Source organism: Cupressus sempervirens, chromosome 9 (assembly GCF_028749045.1).
Source record: "Cupressus sempervirens isolate cs-2001-9-10 chromosome 9, ASM2874904v1, whole genome shotgun sequence".
NCBI lineage: Eukaryota > Viridiplantae > Streptophyta > Pinopsida > Cupressales > Cupressaceae > Cupressus > Cupressus sempervirens.
Genome location: NC_143126.1, coordinates 6,162,657 through 6,185,736, shown reverse-complemented (window position 1 = coordinate 6,185,736; position 23,080 = coordinate 6,162,657). Strand labels below are relative to the sequence as shown.

Sequence of the window (23,080 nt, the reverse complement as noted above, 5' to 3'; positions counted from 1 at the left end):
AGTGTTGAGGGGGATGCCTCTTTCTGAACCATCAACACCGCATCCTCTCACGAGATAGATGGGGTACACCCTCAAGTGTTGATGCAATATCACAATTTCAGATACCTTCATCATCAATTAATGAGATATATATAGAAAAAATGTCTATAAGTCCTAAAGTGCAACCATGAAATGAAATAATAGTTTAAAATGTGAATTAATTTACCTATATAAAAACGAAAAGAAACCTCTCTAGGACAGAGCGACACACTTAGGTGGACCGCACCAACGACTATTGTGAGAAGGCCGGCTCGACTCAGGTTTGTCTGCGGTTAGATTTAGTGCTAAACGTCAGCGTGAGTTAGGACTCAAGTGCGCCTCAGGTTAGGGCTTCAATGGCGGCTACAAAATAACGAGCAGTAACCCTTTTTTCTAATTCGAGTAGGGCAAGAAAACGGCGTTGTTTTGTTGCGTCTTCGTGCGAATGGGGAGCCTGGGTAGATTCAGTTTCTATTGTTTTTCCAACATGGCAACGCAATCTTCCCAGACCCCCCAATTCCTTCTATTTCAGTAAGTATTCGATCTGTTATCAATGACGATTCCTTCTGTCTCATGCATGAAGTTAACGGGAGTTTACCTGCTTGGCTCTACGGCCTAGGGCTTCCAATTATCTTGTTTGGATTTGATCTATTTTCAGTTCTTCATTATTGGATCTTTGGTTTTGGACATTGATTGTACGCTGCTTCAACAGTCTAGTTGGAATCAAACTGTGTGAGTGCGCCTCTTTCGATTCTTGTACTGCTTTTTCCCTGAACTAGGTTTCGGGTTATCGTTTTAAATTTGTTTTACAGTTTTCTTATAATTTAAAGTAATTCTTTTGGCAGTGATTACTTTGTTGTAGTTTAATTAGATTGTGAACATATTAAAGTGGATTTTTTTGGTTAGGAGATCATCTTTTGTGACTTTTAATTCTGGAAACTGGAGATTTTAGGTCTTAATTCATTATATCAGTGTTTTATACTGTGAAAAAATTAGGTGGTGTGGAAAATGATGACCGATATAATGTCTGGATCTGTTTCTTTTTGAAGGAAATGTAATGCGTGGATGAAAACTATTCAAGCTTTTATCCCCCAAAAATGGTATCCATGGATTTGAGATAGTTTTGAAGGATAAAAATCTTATATTTAGAAAAACACATTGATCTTCGTCATTAAAAAATTACGGATAGCATGAGTATAGATTCATAACACTCCAAATCAAAGTCTGGGGCATCAACCATCTCAATAGATAATTAAAGGGCGTGAGCAAAATGCATTCTAGAGTCAAAATTTTCATAATTTTCATTTTTTTTTCAGATCTGCTAAAGCGCAAACATTTGTTCTCAGATTTTTCTACTATTTATCATTGGAATCAATATGAATTCATTTTGAAGTTTTCATAAAAATTCAATATGGCTGTAGGTTTTATCATGGTATTCATTATTCAGGTCTTTCTGTGAGTTCTTGGATTTATTTATTTATTTTTGGGTGTGGTGGCTGCTTGCTCATGTATCATGATTTTTGTTCTTCAATGTTTGTTTGTGTGGGGTGTTCCTTGCTTATGTCTCATGATTTTTATTCTTTAATTTCGTTGCTGTTGTGGGGTCACCTCGCTTTTAAAAAAAAATTGGGGGTTTCTATTGTTCCAATTTCTACTCCTCTTTGAAGCTTTCGATGGTTTTGTGTTTTTATTGAAATGTTGCTTGTGATTTGGGTCATTGAAGCTATTTAATGTTTATATGTCAAAAAATAAGTTCCTATCATCATTTTGATCATTTTTGTGATGTATGAATTGATATTAATTTGTATCTAAGTTTCAATTAGATATTGTTTCTCAAGCTTATTAGAATGATCCAATTTTAGGTTTGTTGATAATTTTTTCAATGATATTAAATGCAATTGATATTGACTCATAATGATATTTATGATCAAATAGCCTTTAGGGGAATTGGCACATGTAGAACATCTCAATCAGATTAAAAAACTTGAGAAAGGAAAAAATAAAGATAAGGAAGAAAGTCATAAGAACAATAGACCATAAACTTGCACTGATCATGCAATACTGTCTAGCTTGGTTAACAATAGAATATTACAAATATTCGGTTAACAAAAAAAAGCTTGAAGGTTATTGTAGAGCTCTTATTTATGACACTCTTGAAGAAGCTAATCAAGTTGAATAATTCAAGTTAGAGTGGTAGATTCATCTAAATCATTATTTTATTGGTTTAATTGTTGTTGTCATAAGATACTATAAAATTGAAGCTTGATTCCATAAACATATAGTGTTTTTCTTAAATTAATTTAGAGAAATTTAAATCATTGTAGGTTCACAAATAGATTAAGTTACTTATGCGGGGATCGATAAACATATTATCATCCTATAAATCTATTTGTGCCTTAAAAGTATATGCCTTCCATTCCACCAATTACAACATGGAGTGCAGTAAAGGTTTTGAAACAATTTTAGATGTGTGGAAGAAACTTCATCCACAGTTGCCTCGATTAAGAGAATAGTCTTATGAACATAGTGACCTAATCAACATAGCTAAAGGTAAATGAGTGCCTCATTCCACAAGGGGATGGAGTCCTTGCCTTTCTCTAAAAATAGTAGAGTTGTTTTCACTCAAACATTTCAGCGATATAACAATGTTGAACATGGTTGTTTTGGAATAGATTACTCTTAAATAAGCATACTTGAGCTGTTACTTTTCTCATTTGCGATCAAAGCATTGGCTCTAAATTAGTTGATTGCTGTTGATATGGTGAAGCATGTTCTAGTGCTTGTAATGTAGACTCCCCGTAATTTAACTAATTCTTTAAAATTCAAGTGCCATTTAATAATTTGATATGGCCCAATCCATTTAATTTCAATGACTTCACTATGCATTTCTATTTCAAGAATATGTTGGATATATATTAGAGACAAATCCGTTACACAATACATTAAGGATCCAACCTCACATATTATGATTGCATGAAAATAATGTCATGTTTACATGCTTGATTACTGTTTAGAATATATAGAGCTTTATGGTTCATCTGAGCAATTGTGGTACTTCTAGTATTTATTAGCATGACCAAAACTTTAGAGAAAAGGGTGGCAAAATAATATTATCTTAAGGTGAGTAAATTTCATGTTATCTTGACATGGGTTATTTGTAATCCTTTGAGAAACTTGAAGACCTCTAAGGCTGTATTATTTGAATACATAGTAACAACTCATTTATTCAAAGATATTATTTGAATACAATTACTATGTGACAACAACTCATTTATTCATGTGTTAATCTATTGCTTTACAAACTATTATTGGCTATACTTTTTTTTTGTTTGTACTATAATGAAGATCACAACATGTTGGGTATTGAGTGCCAAGCTCTAGGGTGTTGAGTGTTTAAGGAATGGTAGTACCATATTGTTGGGTACTGTGAAAGTGTATGTATTGTTGAGGTATGTCATTCAAAACATTACGGTGATATTGAAAGTTTTGGAATTTGGATTGCACCATGGTGCCATTCAGATAACAATGGCACACATGTGGAGATTGAAAGTTTTGGGATCTAGTTTACATTGGTGCATGAAAGTAATGCAAAAGATTAGAAAAGAAATCAATAATGGTATTGAGCTTCCACTAGATTTCATATTAGAAGCATGCTTGTCTAAGGTAGATCAACCACCTTCCCTCCAATGTTTACACTAGCAGCTCTAATTATGACTAGTTGAAGAGAACCAAGGTTGTTGAGATACTGCGAGAAGGAAATCAAGTTAGTAGTTACAACATGTCTAAGTGAGATTTTGAGAGTCTTGGCTTCTCCTCAAGTACCACAATAGAGATATTGCACTTGATTATTGATAACTTTAAGAACCATTGATCACATCAATAGTGACTATTTTTCTAGGAGATTTATAATATTGGAGATCTATGCAAAACTTGAAGCAAGTGACCTCTTTGATCTTGGATTGCAAGATTTGATATTGTGATATGTTTCATTACTTTTTGTTCGCAACAAAGGAGCACCTTGATAATAAGATTGGATATGTCATGGAGAGTATTATGATTTTGAATATTGAGGGGATATATGTGATATCTAAATGTATGATATTTATGCTACATACTACTCATAATTAAGAATGCATTCTTTCTATTGACGGCATGTATATTGGTCAATAATGTATTCAAATATTGTGAAGAAAAATTGAAGTCTCAATTGTACGAAGTTGGCGATGACAATAAGAGCGATTAGGAGGATGAAGAGCCACATGAGGATATGGATGATTTTGCAAATATGCCTACAAATAGAGAAACCTAAGGCTATGTCACAAAAACAAGGTTGAAGAGAGTACTTGCATGGAGCTTGCTTGAAAACCAATATTGATCAATTAGTTGCATGAAGACATAGACACTACCTTTGACCCTTTTCATGGTCAAAGTTCACAGATGGTTGAGTATAGAGTTTTCCCCCTTAAATAGACATGAGATGTGCATGATTTCCATCTTTCCATATGAGTAACTTCTTCTTGGGAAGAAGAAGTTGCACTGAAGCATTGAGATTCTAGACCATCACCTTTTAAGAGTGACTAGTTAGCATGATAGCAAGAATGCTTGAGCTTTGAGCATAGATATGTTTGATGAAGTTGGCTTCAATGGAATCCCGATGATTCTCAAGTATGGCAATGTTTATACTAGAGTGGAGTAGCAAAAGCTTGATGGATATTTACTATTCTTGTCTACATCCAAGTGTATGTGTACTTGATTATGATGCAACATGGAGATGTCAATGGTTGCAATTCTCAATGTGTAAGATCGTAAGTTTGCAAAACTATAATGACTCCAAATTTCAATAAATTGAATTTAATTAATTAATGAAGTGGCCTAAAAAATAAAATAAAATTATAAAGAACTACTTTAATTAATTAATATACACAAAATAAAAAGGTGCCATAGTAATGTAGACACCTAAATTTGATTACACTATTTTAGTAATCCTATTTAGTTATCTAAAAAGGCATTATTAATTAAATTTCCATTTAATTAATCCTTTGTCATCCCCTAGTCGATTAATTTAATTAATCATCTATAGTCCTAATTGATAAATCAAATAATCTATTATTTATCAATTAAATCCTTTTCTCCTATCTAATTCCAAAAATCCCCATTTATTAAATAAATCTATTTGATAAATGAAATCCTCAAATTCAAAAACCCCTAACCTATCTCTAATCCTCCATTTAGCTTAATCCACCCCATCCACCCATACTAACCAAGCTTAGCCACTAACTCACCCACCCTCATTAATGCCATCCACTTGTACATCTCTAACATCCCTAATCTAATCCTAAACCCAAGCCTAATCCACCCCCTAATGTTGTCACATTCTTTAAACAAGTTTAAGACTTTCCTAATCCAAACCAAAGTTTCCCTTCAAAAAACCCAACCACTAAGTCATGAGTGCTCTTACAAAACATAAAAGACTCTTACAAGCCCACTCATGACTCTTACACCCATCTTCCACACTCTACCCTCTTCCACACTCATTCCTTTTACATCCCTCTTACATACTCAACCCCACTCATCATGCCTTTAACCAACCCTTTACCCTACCCTCTCACACTCATCCTCCTTGTGACAAGTGTCACCTTCCCATTGGTGCTAAACAAGCACAATCCATGTGCTCTCCTTTGAGTGCATCTTAGCCCTCCTTAAGCCTTCATCCATCCTTGCATCTAAGCCCTCCATCCCTCTACCCCTTAGCCTATAAATTGAATCCCATCCCAAGTCATTTCATCAACAATCTTTGAGCTAAAGTTACCGTGCCTTTTTGAGAGCCAAAAGCCATACCCATACCTTTATAATGCCAAATTGAGAGCTCACAAAGCTACCAATTTGCTATTATCCATCTCCACCATTGAAACAACTTTGAGCATTTGAGCATACATCCACATCAAAGGACACATTTACAAAATCAAGGAAGCATGAAGTTTTTCCTTTTTTGGGTTTGCATTCTCTAATTGTTTCTTTTGTCTAATCTCATATGTGAATATAGTTTTAGTTTGTGAATGTTTGTTTTAATGATAATGTTCTTTGCACACTAAGATTCTTGTTCTACATTTTGGCACGCTCGATGGGACCCCACTATGGGTTATTTAATCATCCATTTTCATCTATATGTCATTTTTTCTAACCATCTAATGTTTGTTGTTGTTTGAGTGTGTTGTAGGGTGTTTTGCTTGTTTTTGCAGGTTAAAGAACGCACTTAGGAAGAAGAAATACCATCTAAAAATCCAAAAGTAGCAAAAAATTTAAAAAATTTTGAAAAAAATTTGCATTTTTCAACTTTTTTTCGCGCAGTGTCGTCTCTGCAGTTTTGGCGTCTGCGCCTGCAAACTGTCGTCTTCGCCGGCTACTTTTTCGTCTGTGCAACCAAATCGACGTCTCTGCATTTTGGCGTCTCCACTTGGTTTTTTGTTGTCGGCGCTGCCACTAGACTGTCGTCTGCGCATCCTCAACCGTCGTCTCCGCAGATTCGCGTCTCCGCCAGCTACACTGTCATCTCTGCAACTTGTTCTGTCGTCTCTGCCGTCGCCAACCCAAATCGTCGTCTGCGAAAATCAGCGTCTGCTCAAATTGACGTCTCCGCTTATCACATATTTTTTGCGCCACAAAATCTAACCTGTCGTCTTCGAACACTAGCGTCTTCGCATTTTAGCGTCTACGTATTTTAGCGTCTCCGCTTGATAGATTGTCATTTTTGTCTGCTTATGTGACATTTCTATTTTAAAATCTTTATTTTTGCACTTTGTAGCTTTAAAAAAAAAAAAAAAAAATAGAGTATAAATCAAAATTTGACTTTTAGTGATTCCGCAGGATTTAGACCATTTTAAGCATTTTTACGCATAGGAAAAACAACAAAAAAAGTTAAAATTTTTTTTTTCCATAGTTAAGCTCTCATTTTTGAAGATTTTGGCTAACTAACTAAATTGCTTTTTTTTTTGTCTCATTGCAGGTTGGAGCACATATGGAACCACTAACCATGTTTCTTGCAGGTTTTTATGTTGCTAAAAAATGAACTTGAATGCTTAACCATTTGTCATTGAATGCATGTTACTAAAAAATGAATTTGAATGGTTAAACACATTTTCCATTGAATGAATGTTGCTCAAAACACACTCTTGAATGCCATGGATTAAAATCAATTTTCCTTGGAATGCATGCTTAAAACAACAAATCCAATCTTGAATGCCAATGATCAATTAACCATTGCAATATCAAACACTTCATTTGGAGCTTCTAAAATTGAACAAAACAAATCTCTTTTCCACATGCAATCTAGGTAAAGTTTGATTTTTGGACATTTAAGAAACTTTGTTAAGTTAAAATACAAATTTACAAAAATCAATTTGAGTAGTTCCTTGGACTCACCTCTTTTCTAATCACCCATCAAATATTAACCATTGGTTGCAATCTCAGCGCCATTTATGGGGATGGGTCTACTTGAAAAAGGTGTTAAATGTTCCACAATCTCACTCACTCACTTGCTCTTTGAACGTTTGCTTTAACTTTATCAAAATTCTTAAATGGCCAAAACTCTAGATTAAATCGATCACACTTCAAGTTTGGGCACTAAAATTGAACAACAATTGATGTGGAGAGCCTCCGGGCGCGTGCTTGAAATCGAATCTCACACACTTTTGTTTTGGGCTTAAAACAAACTCACACTCAATCTTGAATGCCTTAAAGAAAATTAATCGATACTTGACGTGGAGGGCCTCCGGGCGCGCGAGTTTGCTTTTGTTGACCCTAACTCTTTTTATTGTTTGCATTCTTCGATCGATTTACTTTTGTTGGCGCTTCAAGTTGGAATTGAACATTGTCTCTTAAACATGAGTGCTTGCAAACTCTAGATTAGCACACATAAGAGTTAGTTGGTAAAAGAACAAGCGTGTTTTTTAGCCCAAGGTCATCCAAGTCTTCTCTCCCCTTGTCGTCTTTCGAGGCCATCTTGGGTGCATAAGATTAGGATCCAAAACCTTGTTTCTTTTTAGGAGGCCTGCTTGGGGATTTCATCACCCCTTGGACGACCTCAACTTCAGCGTTCCGGCGGAGTATAAGAATCGGAAGGTGAATCGAAGGACACCTCTCTTGGGATCAAGATTTTGTCATTCGAGCTAAGCCTCAAGGAACTTTATACCCTTGAGAAGTGAAAGAGGAGAAATGGGTTACCGCTCCTCTCGGCTGTGTGACATCTTTTTGGTCTCATCTACGGATTTGGGCCTCACGTACCTTGCGTATATCGAGGGCTCCCTAGCTAAACCAATTGTCAGCCTTGCAAAAAACCATCTAGGATGTTAATGTGTTTGGAGTGACTGATCGAAACATTTGTAGAACATACACACTCCTCGGCGCAAGTATCACATTCTGAGAACCACAAACTTCTATCTGAGTGTTCCTATCTATTGCTTGTTTTTATTTTACTTGTTGAATGAATGTTTGCCAAACTTGGTCAATCCTAGCTTAGGGCACACTTAGCGTAGTCACTGCCTATTTTAGAAGTTGAACAAGTTGAAGCAAAACAACTGAGATTTTTTCCAAAGCCAAGCAAATTTAGGAATTTATGTCGGAACAACCCAAACCCAAACAGAAGTTTCACAAGGTCAAACTCAAGCCATCTCTAGCATACCAAGAACTTTCAGCCAAGAGAAAAGAAATAACACCAAACCCACGAATTGTCAAACTCCACAAAGCAGAGGACAAAGCTACCGACGAAGCACTTCAAGAGGCCTGGTTAGAGCGCACCATCAAATTTAGCCAACATCTAGGAGTTAATCCTACTTATGCCTTACCAACTAGGCATGATTTCTATGATTAGACACCCTTGTTTCTCCACATCTTCTTGCATAAGCTTCACTTTAGAGTCATCTTTGTAGAAAAGCCAGCCATCTTAGGTTATCCCCTTAAGCATTATTAGCTCATCCATCTCATTTAGAATCATACCATCTAGCCAGTAATCGAAAATCTGCACATCTAAGCTTTCAAAATTGTTGTCACCTTGCTAAAAGTTTGCCATTCCTAAAATCTTCCAAATCCACCAATCTCACCAAGGTTATCCCTTTGATAGAGCTTTGTCTAGGGTAATCTAGCTTTGTCACTTGTTATCCCTCATCACCTTGAGCTAAAGGTTGGGATCCACAAGTGGTAAATCTCGTGTTCTTCCTAAAGGATCATCAGTCTATCTTTAAGTTGACACAATCACCACCAAGCTTGCACATAGGAAAGCAGACCTTTTGTGCTTTGACAACATATCTTTGAAGTTAGAATCCCCAACCCAATCCTCCTTAGGTTTTGTCATATAGCTTTGCCTCAACTTAGGAAATCATTTGCATAGAAAAGCCTTCCCCCTTTTGCACCCATCAACATTATTGCATCTCATCCTTAGGAGCATTTTTCATGCCACCCGTCACTCGCTTAGCCAAGAAGAAAGAAACAATGGAGCCCTATCATTTGGATCGAACAGCCTCACCCCCCTTGAGCACTCAGCCATCCTTCAGCCCAAAGCAAGTTATGCCATCACCTACTGACATTGAAGCTTTCATGAACCAACCAGGAAATGCAGTATTGGTAAACGCCATTAAAGACAAAAACAAAGAGACAATCATGACTAATTTTCGAAGGGACAATGTAGGAACTTTTGACTTTGGAAGACCCCCTCCATTATCAGATCCATCTCACCCGTTGTTTGAGCAGCTGCCACCACCCATAGGCTCTTATGATTCAAATTATCCTTAATATATTCCAAAAGAAGAGCCTCCAGCCAATCCATATGACCCAACAGACCCAAACATACCATCATCCACCCAAGTTGAAATCTCCATGCCACAAGCCAACCCAGCCACCACCACTCCATCCTTGGTTCATACCTCTCCGCTCCAAACCCCCTTTACCCAAAACACCTCACCGTTCACCCCCTTCACTATTGTTGTTGCTCCCCAACCTAGCCTTCCAAATCCACACATCTCCCAAATCAGTGCTAGCATCTTTGGCCAACCTCAGCAATATACAACAGGGATGCCACCCATGGGGCCAAGTAATCAACCTTTCATCGCCCCCAGCTTGTTCACCACAGCCCAAAGTACAATCCCATCATTTCCATTAAGTCTTGGGGGCTCAATACCACTAGCCACAAATCCACAAGCTACTACCTTCACTCCACAAAGCTATCAAAACCCACAAGCTACTGCCAATCTTCTACCAAGCTCCCAAGTGACCCCAGCTCCCACCACCACTCTACCAAGCTTCCAAATCCAGCCACAAAGCTATCAAACCCCATCAGTTCCATTCCCAAGCTTTCAATTCCCACCACCTCCACCACCAACTAATCCATTACCTCCAATTACCAATTACTTTTCAATGCCACTTCTAGGAGGTAATCCACCACCCCAACCAACCACCAATTATTTGCAGATACCATCCCAAATGGGGGCACAACCCACATATATTGGTCAAACCCCACAAGCCCTCCGATCCTTTCCCCAAGCCTCACAACCATCTTATACCTTACCTCCACAAAGAAATCCATTTATCCCACAGCCAGCTTATGTTCCTCAATCCCAACCTCAAATCCCATATCAACAGCAAGCCTCGCAGCACATGCAGCAATATGCGACACCTCCCCCTCAACAACCCGTCATCCACCATGCAGCTGCCCAAACAATGTACAATCCCTATCAGCAAATCCCTCACAGCCATCCATATTCAGTGGCCCCATCCAGCACATACCTACCTCAAGGCACTCCTACATTGGGGGCACCCCAACCATCACCTATCAATTCAGAGTGGGAGCAAATGAAGACATCTCTGAAAGCCATCCAAGAAGGGAATGATCCAAAGACATTCAAGTTTGAGAATGTGCGTCCTTACCCATTTGACAGAGCCATTACCACGACACCATTTCCCAAACACTTTGAGGTACTTAAATTTGACAAATTCAGAGGAAAAGGAGACCCTGTCACACATATCAAAGAATTTTACATGCATTGCCAGGACGTGGCATACAATGATGTCTTCCTCTTGCGCCTTTTTCCCAAAAGCTTGGCTAGACCAGCTCTTGAATGGTTTTATAGAATCCCCTATGGCACAATTAAAAACTTTGCTGAATTATCTGAGGCATTTGTAGCCCAATATGCCCATCTTGTTGAAACAGAGCTATCAATAGTTGATCTTGTCCACACCAAGCAAAAAGGTGGAGAAAGCCTTTTCGAATACCTGCAAAGATGGCAAACCCTTACCACCCGCATATCCTGCACCTTGCCAGAACGCCATGAGGTGAAAATGTTTATTGATAATGCACATCCCAGCTTGGCTCACCACATGACCATGAACTGTTTGCTGACCTATAAGGATATCAAAGAGAAAGAAATGATCCTTGAGCAAGGACTCATCAAAGATGGTGTGGTAAAGATTTACAAAGAGGCCAACCAAAATCAATCACATTCCAATGACAAGTCTAGGTATTGGAACAAAAACAAGCATGTTGCAACAGATGGGGTTACTGACACCAGACATGTGAATATCGTTGGTCCTTCTCAAAACCAGTCTAACCCACCATATCAAACAAACAACCAACAAGCTATCAATTACCAACAACGAAATAACCAAAGCTATCAAAACCACAATACAAGACCCAACTTTCAAGGGTCTAACAATCAAGCTAATGCCATCAATGTAGCTGCAGGGCAAAAGCCCAGATTCCAACCTGCACCTAGAAACAATACACCCCTTGGTGAGCCATTGGATGTTATTTTTGAGAAATTGGCTAAGGAAAACCTCATCAAATTTCCTCCTACCCAGCAAATTGATCCAAGCCAATCCAAAGCTGTATGGTACAAGGACAATGAGTATTGCAAGTTCCATAGGGTAAATGGTCACACCACCCTCAAATGCATGAAACTGAAAGACTATGTGCAGGACCTCATTGATCAGAAGGAAATCATTGTTGGTGCCCAAACCTCTCCCAATGCAAGCTTACAGATTTATCAAAATGCTTTTCCTCCACACAACAACCAAAATCCTGGAAAAGCACCTATCCAAAACAACACTAACAACCGCCAACCAAACCAACAGCATGGGAAGAACAATGACCACACTTCATCCTATAGATTATGGTAGCCTTATAGCTTGTATATCTGAGAAAGAGCCTTCTGTCAATGTTATCAATATCCGAGGACCAGACAATGAGTGTGCGGTCACCACTCGAAGAGCGTGATTTAACATCGTAGGCCCACCAGTTTCATCAGCACCATCAGCTCCATCAAAAAGCCGGTACAATATCTTGGAACACCTTGGGAACATGCCACCCCAAATATCCATTTTAAACCTTCTCCGCACTAGTCCTGTGTACAAAGACATCCTTGACAGTGCTCTCATAGAATCCCGTGTCCCTTCTGATATCAATGCTACTGATTTTCGTAATCTTGTTGGACACCTTTCATCCTCATGTGCCCTATCTTTCAAACCCACCGACATACCCGCGGTTGAGCTAGATCACACCCTTCCGCTTCACATAGCCATCATGGTATCCAATTTTGCCGTGAAAAGAGTAATGATAGATAATGGATCAGCTTTGAACATTTGCACCCTAAAATTCATAAAACAAGCTGGGTATACTGAGGCAGATATGATCAGTGAGGTTATCAATCAAGGGACTATTTTGCTACCAATCAAGGTTGGGCCGGTCATCCAAGAGACAGTTTGCCATGTTGTTGATCTAAACCTACCATTTAACATCCTCGGTCGCCCATGGATTCATGCTATGAAGGCCGTTCCATCCACCTACCATCAGTGCATCAAATTTTCGCATCAGGGCACTGAGGTAACCATCCACGCCGATCTAGAACCCTTTGCTTACTGCAATGCAGTTGAAGCTTCATATACAAACCATTGCCCTGGAATAGACATCGGCACAGCCATCACCAGCTCATCCCACACTTGTAATGACGCAGAAACCATCCTCGCCTCCACCCTATCTACTGTAAAGATCAACAACAAAGGCTGTGGAGAATATAGTCTATTAGATGCATTTGCTGTCGGAGCAATCCCACTTGATCCACATACCCATGGACGACCAACATATCACAAAGCTAAGGAGATTCCACCTCCTCAATACAAATGGTTTGGCCCAACCACCTTTGTGTCCTCAAAAACGCCTCTTCATGAGGAGCTCACTCCAAATATCAACAATTGGTTACATAAGGATGCACCTCCAAGAAATCAAGCACGCCTTGATCACTTCAGCCAGAAGTATCCCCAACAACATAAGCTCATCACTGAAAAATGGAACTATCAAGGAGGTCGACTAGGACCAGAAGAAAGGGGCATGCAATGTCCCATCGAAGCACATAATTGGGAAACGAAGTCAGGTCTTGGCTTTGGCATACCCACAACTGGGGGCACCAACGAGAACGGTCACGCTTTTTCGAACATTCACCGCGACCTTGTTGAAATTGAAGACATTCCCGAAGAAGTTGAAAAGAGAGCCTACAACGATATCTCAGACCAAATCTTCCTAGGAGACTCTGTTCTCCGAGAACTATCCATCCATCTCATTGACCTACCACTCGCTCATCCACAACTCATAGATTGGGACCAACCAAGTGTCATACATATTGATGAGTTCGCATCAGAGGAAGCGCTTCTAAGATTCATGGGAGCCGAAACTCCTCATAAGAAGACAAAGCCAGATTCTGCTTACATCTACAAGCTAGATCCCAAGGGGTATTTTGGAGAAAATCCCCAACCTAGTTTCGATACACCCAAAACTGAAACTAAGGTAAATCTGGGACTAGCTAAGGCAGCAAAGAGAACCCCTCAGTAAGAAAATCCAGAGCCACAAGCAGAACATGAGGATTTAGTATTGCCTCCTCAAGATAATCGACCAGAGGTGTCTTCTATTCTAATAGAGGATACTAGAGAAGTCAACATTGGTTCTTCAGAGATCCGTAGAATTGTTCACATTGCTGCATCCCTATCACAAGACCAAGCTGACCTCCTCTTTGAGGTTTTACGAGAGAACATTGGCCGATTTGCATGTTCATATCAGGACATGCCAGGACTTGATCCAAAGCTTGTAGTTCATCATCTTGCGGTGGATCCAAAGATCAAGCCCGTCAGACAAAAGCTTAGAAAAATGCACCCCAAGGTGGCATTACTAGTCAAAGCTGAACTAGAAAGATTGTTAGCTGCTAAGGTTATCCGACCTATCGACTACTCAGAATGGATCTCCAACATGGTCCCTGTCACTAAGCCTTCCGGTGACATCAGAATCTACATTGATTTTAAAGATCTTAACAAAGCTTGTCCAAAGGATGATTTTCCTTTGCCCAACATAGATATGATTGTAGATCTTATAGCTGGACATGAAATTCCGTCCCTTATGGATGGATTTTCCAGGTATAATCAGATCAAGATTGCAGAAGAGGACCAACATAAGACAACATTCACTACCCCTTGGGGAACCTTTTGCTACACCATGATGCCTTTTGGCCTAAAGAATGCTGGGGCTACCTATCAAAGAGCTATGACAGCCATTTTCCATGATCTTATCCATAGCATTTTGGAGGATTATGTGGACGATATCCTAGTCAAATCTCACACCTTCATGGATCATCTTGCTGACCTGGAGAAAGTCTTTGATAGGTTGGCCCAATATCATCTCATGCTAAATCCCAAGAAGTGTGTCTTTGGGGTCACATCTGGCAAACTTCTAGGCTTCATAGTTTCTAAACGAGGTATAGAGATCGACCCCAAAAAGGTCAAGGCTATCTTAAACATGCCTCCTCTCTAAACACTGCGACAACTTCGCTCTCTTCAGGGAAAACTTCAATCTGTCCGGCGCTTCATCTCCCAACTTGCAGATAAGTGTACACCGTTTTCACACTTGCTAAAGAAGAATAAGAACTTCAAGTGGGATCTTTTATGTCAGCGCAGCTTCGATCAGCTCAAGCAGTATCTCACCAATCCCCCTATCTTGGTTCCACCAGTTCCTGGTTGTCCCTTGATCTTGTATATATTAGCAACACCTACTGCTCTAGGGGCACTTCTAGCACAACATGATGATTATAGCAGAGAGAGAGCCATCTACTATATCAGTAGAACCCTAGTTGGTTATGAACTCAATTACACTCTTATGGAAAAAGCTTGTTTGGCAGTTGTTTTCTCAACTCAAAAGCTTCGCCACTACATGCTAAGTCATACCATCCAACTAGTCTCCAAGATTGACCCTCTCAAGTATATGCTCTCCATGACAGCACTTACAGGCCGTTTGGCCAAATGGGTTATGCTACTAAGTGAGTTTGACATCCAGTATGTGGACAGAAAGGCAATCAAAGGGCAAGCTATAGCAGATCACCTAGCTGATGCACCTCTAGTAGATGCATATCCTTTGCTCACAGAATTTCCAGATGAGCATATCTGCCTAATTGAAGAACAACCCCCATGGAAGCTTTATTTTGATGGCTCATACACCTCTCATGGATCAGGGGCAGGAATATTATTAGTTACACCTCAAGGAGATTACATTCCAAAAGCTTTCAAGCTACAATTCCCTAGCACCAACAATATAGCAGAATATGAAGCTCTTGTAGCAGGATTAAAGATATCTGCAGAATGGAATATCACTGAGTTACAAGTCTTTGGTGATTCCCAACTCATCATCAAACAAGTCTTAAATGAATATCAAACCAAAGATGAAAAGCTATTACCCTACAAAGAGCTAATTGATCAGATGACCCAACATTTTACAAAGCTTCAGTTTACACAAGTGCCACGAATGCAAAATAAAGTAGCAGACGCCATGGCCACTATCGGCTCACTCTTGGAAATTCCCCAAGACGCTGCGCAGTATAAATTTTTAGTTGAGCAGCTCCTCACACCCGCTTATGTGAATGAGGATTCAAACCGTGTTTGTATCTTGGTTGGTCCCCAATCCCCTTGGTACCATGAAATTCACGCTTACCTTAACGATGGTATCATATCCCCTCACCTCACACGCACCCAATGCCAGAACCTTATTCGAAAATCATCCCGCTATGTTATCATAGCCAATACCCTATATCGTCGGGGTTATCACGATACTCTCTCTCGATGTTTAGACAAAAATGAGGCCGCGATGGCATTAAAAGAAGTACATTCCGGACTTTGTGGTGCCCACACGAGTGGTATTGTCCTAGCACAACAAATCCTTAGAGCAGGCTACTATTGGCCTACCATTGAAGAAGACTCTTGTGACTTTGTCAGAAAGTGTCTCCCATGTCAGCAACATGCAAATCTTGTGCACGCTCCAGCACAAGATCTACAGCCTATTGCACCACCTTGGCCTTTCGCTTGTTGGGGCCTTGATCTAGTTGGAACTATCACCCCTCTCTCATCTGATGGACATAAATGGATAATAACAGCTACAGACTATTTCACTAAGTGGGTGGAAGCAGTCCCCCTAGTCTCAGCTATAGGATTTCAAGTCTCCAAGTTCATCTTGTACCACATTGTTTGCCGCTTCGGCATCCCATCCACCATCTTCACTGACCACGGAGGTAACTTTGAAAATCTCAACATGGAAGAATTATGCACTTCCCTTCGCATCCATCACCACTTTTTTAGCCCATATTTCCCACAAGGTAACGACCAGGCATAGGCAACTAATAAAACCCTCTTCAAAATCCTAAAGAAAGTTGTCAATGATTCCGGCCGTGATTGGCACCTTCAAATAAATCCAGCTCTATGGGCCTATCGAACTTCCTTCCGTACATCCACAGGCACAACTCCATACTCCCTAGTCTATGGTGCCGAAGCGGTATTACCTATAGAAGTTGAACTTCCCTCACTACGCATATCTTTGCGAGGGAAAATCTCAGATGAAGAATATAGAGTAGCTCGACTCACCCAGCTAGATCTCTTAGACGAGAGGAGACAACAAGCTTATGACCATCTCACAGTCTACCAAACTCGTCTCAAAAGGAATTTCAACAAGAAGGTGCTCCCACGACACTTTCAGCCAGGTGACATGGTCCTCAAAGAAAATATGAAAGTCCACGCAGATCGAGAAAAGAAAGGCAAGTTTGAACCTACATGGCTTGGTCCCTATGTGGTTACTACCTCCTTTGGCTCCGGAGCCTATCAATTATCTACACCAGAAGGAGAACTCTTGAATGATCCCACTAACATCATTCATCTCAAGAAGTTCTATGCTTGAAGATCCTTGGTATACCCAGCTTTTGAAAAAATACAAAAAAAATAGTAAAGAGAAATAAGTGTCTAATGGTGAAAACTTGGCAATTCAAGCGCCTTGGATAGGTACCTTGGTGAAAACCTGGTAATTCAGGTGCCTTGTGTGCTAAAGACTAATCCATTATCTATCACTATCCTATCCCTCATCCATCCACCCACCATCCCATAAAACACCTGCTTGTTACCTTGGTGTTCCAATCAAATATCCAAAATCTGATGGAGCTTGTCAATACCTCCTGTACAGCTTGTAAATCTTGTACCAAAGCTTGTATTATACCTTGTAAATCTTGTACCATACCTTGTATATATCCGAATCTTGTCCAAAGCTTGTACCATATTCCAGCTTGTAAATAATCTTGTATCCTAGCCTGTATCTTATCACATGCACACACAAAATCCCATTTTCCTTAAGCTTTTCACAAACCATCTACCTATCCACCTATCAACTATTATAGACATCCCATCCTTCACAAACATTTCCATCTCACAAAAAACCAAAACATGAACAAACTTGTACATTTGTAACATATCTTGGTCTGTCAGCTTGTATATCCTCTTTAGCTTAGTATCATTGTATCTATCCAGCTTTCGTGTTAGTTCATCCTTGGTCAACATCTTGCACACATCACACACCTTGGTTAGATATTCCAATGCATCATTTAGCTAGATCTCCTGTCACCAAAGTGTTATCCTTCTTAGTTCAGCTTGCTAGACGCATCACTCATCCAGATCCATCAGCTTAGGTGCTCTCTGATAGATCCTTGCAGGATATAGCTTTCCTCATGTCTGATCTTGGTCCGTTAGTACCTCGTCCTACCCATCTCGTTGGCAAACAGTTCTCTTTTGAATTTTTGCTTTCTTTTGATTTAGGATCTTCCCTTTTGGGTCTTGAAATATCTTTTCCAAGCAATCTCCTTGTTCCCTCCTCAAGGTTGCCACGATCTTCCATATCATGGTATGCTGCGAATGGGGCAATTAGAGCGTAAGGTCTTGATCAGGTCTTTTTCTTGTTTTCTTTTTCTACTTGTGGGTTACCTAGTGTCGTTTCCACGCTGCTTCCTCTGGGATTCATGTGTGATACTGGGGCAATCCTTGTGTGTTTGTTTTGAGTCAGTTCGTCAGTCCTCTGGACGGTTGGTAAAAAGGCCTTGATGTTCTTGGTAACTCTGGCAATTAACCAACAGTCCTATAGCAAATCTAGTGCTCAACTACATGGTGGTACTTCTCTTTGAAGTATCCCCCCGCTCAAAAAGCTTCAATGGATTCCCTTCATCTCCATTATCCCCCATCTATATTCTGCATCTCTCGCTCCTACCCCAGCTTATGCATCAGTATCTCTTTGAATCACTCCTCACGCTTAGCTTTAGGGATCCACAATCCTAGTCTTAGGGATCCACCAATCAAATCAATCCACCAAGCCTCATCTTTCGAGATCCACAATCCTAGTCCTAGGGATCTCCGAAACCCATCTTCCGCCAATCTGACTCTTTGAAATCCTATTGCATCAGCTATATCATTCTATCATCCATCTCCCTACCATGGATTCCTTTTATAGCGTTCTGCTCCTCCATCTCCCCCCCCCAATCCTGGAAAGTCTTAAGCTTGCTTTACTTTTGTGCCTCTGATTTCCCTTTATCATTCTCCCGTAGTGAGAGTTTGAGCTAATTTAGCCCCTTCTCTTTGCCAACCTGTGTCTTAGCTCATCTCAATTTTTTGTACTTTTCAAGAAGTCGTCGAGCCTCATTTCTCTCCCCGTCGCCTTCTTGAGGGGGCATCATCTAAGTCTAGTCTCTCCTCTTCTTATCCGAGACTGGGGCAACCTTGTTGCTAAAACATCTTCCTCGTGTCGTCTTCATTCAAACTTCTTTGAAATAGTGTTGTCTCAACACTATGTCAAAGAGGGGCAAAATGTAGACACCTAAATTTGATTACACTATTTTAGTAATCTTATTTAGTTATCTAAAAAGGCATTATTAATTAAATTTCTATTTAATTAATCCTTTGTCATCCCCTAGTCGATTAATTTAATTAATCATCTATAGTCCTAATTGATAAATCAAATAATCTATTATTTATCAATTAAATCCTTTTCTCCTATCTAATTCCAAAAATCCCCATTTATTAAATAAATCTATTTGATAAATGAAATCCTCAAATTCAAAAACCCCTAACCTATCTCTAATCCTCCATTTAGCCTAATCCACCCCATCCACCCATACTAACCAAGCTTAGCCACTAACTCACCCACCCTCATTAATGCCATCCACTTGTACATCTCTAACATCCCTAATCTAATCCTAAACCCAAGCCTAATCCACCCCCTAATGTTGTCACATTCCTTAAACAAGTTTAAGACTTTCCTAATCCAAACCAAAGTCTCCCCTCAAAAAACCCAACCACTAAGTCATGAGTGCTCTTACAAAACATAAAAGACTCTTACAAGCCCACTCATGACTCTTACACCCATCTTCCACACTCTTCCCTCTTCCACACTCATTCCTCTTACATCCCTCTTACATACTCAACCCCACTCATCATGTCTTTAACCAACCCTTTACCCTACCCTCTCACACTCATCCTCCTTGTGACAAGTGTCACCTTCCCATTGGTGCTAAACAAGCACAATCCATGTGCTCTCCTTTGAGTGCATCTTAGCCCTCCTTAAGCCTTCATCCATCCTTGCATCTAAGCCCTCCATCCCTCTACCCCTTAGCCTATAAATTGAATCCCATCCCAAGCCATTTCATCAACAATCTTTGAGCTAAAGTTACCATGCCCTTTTGAGAGCCAAAAGCCATACCCATACCCTTATAATGCCAAATTGAGAGCTCACAAAGCCACCAATTTGCTATTATCCATCTCCACCATTGAAACAACTTTGAGCATTTGAGCATACATCCACATCAAAGGACACATCTACAAAATCAAGGAAGCATGGAGTTTTTCCTTTTTTGGGTTTGCATTCTCTAATTGTTTCTTTTGTCCAATCTCATATGTGAATATAGTTTTAGTTTGTGAATGTTTGCTTTAATGATAATTGGTGGTTGGCTGGGGTGGTATTATAATATAACAATGTTAGCTTGCTTACAACTATTCAAGAAGCTACTTTGCGGCCCTTTATAAGGTCGTGTTATAACATAATAATGTCAGTGTAATACCCCTCCCTTGATATCATTGTAGACTTAGTTGTTAAAGTTCTATATGACTCTTCTTTAGATGTGTTGGTCATTATTTGATATTTGAAATGCAATACTTTGATATGTTGAGCAATTGATTATGTCAGATTGTAACAATTTCCTAGTTGTAATGATGGTGCTTTAATTGCTCTTAGTTAATTAAACTAATTTTACATCAATGTCATATTGTCTCTTAGAAAAATGTTTATTATGTTTTCACAATGATGAGATCTTCATGTTAGAATACAATATAATTTATATTTAGGATTTACTATTATACTTACTCCATACTTGCATCTATATGGTGTGTGCGCATGTTTTACATTTATGTTTGACATGCTTGATATGGTTGAGTGAGAGAGTCCTAGTCACTTGCTGATTGAGATCTACACAATGTACCACTCTCCTCCATTTTCTGTTTAGCTTAGATACATATTGCACATGTACATACTCCTATTTTATACAAATTTACAGGTACCATACATTGACTTCCCTAAATTGTCAGGATGAGCGTGCCTGCCCTATCACAATAACTCAATGGTAAGAATGAAGAGATAATGTAAAATCCAATCTCAACCATAGCATAATTACTTGTCTTTCCACCCTTTTTAAACCCATAAGTTTATCTTTGTGTGTGATGTGATGTTTACTTTTGAGTTTTGGTCAGATTTGGTAATGTTGATTTTATGTGGATTTCACTATGTGATTTATTTGGTAAATGATTTCACTGTAATATTTGGGTTAATCTATAATATTGAGAATTATTAAATATTATTTAATTAAAAAGAAAATGTTAAAATATGATAATATTTAATTAAATTAAAAATTAATTAAATACATGTTCTAATTTAAAGGACATAATTTAGTTGTCTAATTTAAAAAATTGGTTAAAAAGAAATTGGAATATGATGATATTTAATTAATTATAAATTAATTAAATATGTGCTTTGGTTTAAAAGATTTAATTAAAAAATCTAATTTAAAAAGTTGGATAAAAAGAGAATTAAAATATTTAATATTTAATATTGCTTTATTATAAATATTTAATTAATAATAATTAAATTAGAGTTACATTTATTGCACTAATTAATAAATTGAAAGAAAAGAAAACAGAAAAAACATTTTCCGTTTGGCAACAAGAATTAGACTGGAATAGATGATCTTAAATTTCTAAAATTTCTAATCCTCTGTTTGGGTGTGCTAGATCGGAATTCAGAGTAGGAATACATATTCCAATTTTAAGCAAAAAGTAAGAATTTGCTATTCCACCTAAATTGGTGGAATTGAAATACATATTCCTATTCTAGTTAATGCTTTTTCAAATTTGATAAAATTTTCAGATTTGTGAAAATATTCGCACTCATTTCCACTGTTGCATGCTCTGGTTTATTGCCTTTTTGCCTGTATAGAACACATGCATTCACATAGTGTAAAATTTTTGGATCCTCACAGCAAGCCAGTGTTTGTTCTCTACACACAGAACCCCACCCACGAAAGTAAGCCCATGAGAAGAATAAGCATTTTCAGACCCAATTCTCAGAAAAGATTCAGACCCAATGTTCAAATAGGCAGCCATGAATGATTGGTTCAAATCCAACTCTTAGAAATCTCCCAAGATTCAGACCCAGTTCTCACGTAGCCAACCATGAATGAATGATTCTTCCACTCAATCCATCTTCCACACCTGAGAGAAGCAAAAAATAGGGGAAGCAACCAGTGATCACATATCAAGACGAATGATCTTGGTGAGGAGGGCAGTGAGAAGGGCGTCTCTGTGATCAGACTGAGCATCCTGCTTGGCCCTGCGCTGGTCGTCCCTGTCTCACCACTAGCACTTCATGAGAAGTCTCTCCTTCAACCTCTCCATCATCTCCCTCCAAAATCATAATTTCTGTTAGTAGTTATTTCATCCATTTATTTATTGTTCTGAGCTGTGATGGACTAGAAAACTCTACCATTAATGAAGATCAAATGTGTATGAAACTGTGAAAAACTAGGGCTGGAAAACAAGAACCCATCAATGGACCCATTCAATCTATTGCAACTAATGTCTAGCACACCCAAATACTGAAAGTACTTAAAGGCAATGACACAAAATCAGAAACTTGATCTTATTTTATTTCTAGTTTTGCACAATCAAACATAGAGTAAACATATTCCCCATCAAATTCTGAGTGAACCAAACAGAAAATAGGAATACATATTCCCATTTTCTATTCTCAGATTAACAAATTCAGGATAATAATTCTTGTATTCCCATGTTCCTATTCATGCAGCCAAACGGGCCCTGTTCATTTGGTTGCTGGAATACCACAGGAATAAGCATTGGAAATTATAATATGAATTATATTCTTTGTTTGGTTGGCGGAATTGGAACATAGAATAGGATTACCGATTCCTATAATAGCCCAAAATGAGCTTTTATCTAATCCCAAATATACTTGTAATTGGAATGCCCCTTCCTATTCTCAATCTCACTTAATCATATTTCACAATTTGGTTGGGTCCGTGGTAGGCGTCAGTATTTTTTGGGGTTTACGGTTGAACTCCCACTCATTCTGCTCTACATGCTACAAGTGAAAGTTCTGTTTGTTTTGGGTTTTAGGGTTGAA

The 23,080-nt window shown here is 38.8% G+C and overlaps 1 long non-coding RNA gene across 1 annotated transcript in view; it reads left to right on the top strand.

Annotated features, from left to right (window-relative positions):
* The first annotated feature begins 467 nt into the window (after positions 1-467).
* The window catches only part of LOC149537343 (uncharacterized), a 33,492-nt gene continuing 10,879 nt past the window's right edge, over positions 468-23,080 (top strand). Inside the window, exon 1 of the long non-coding RNA XR_016356553.1 lies at positions 468-750. This is a non-coding gene — a long non-coding RNA (uncharacterized LOC149537343). The remainder of the gene's footprint in view (positions 751-23,080) is intronic.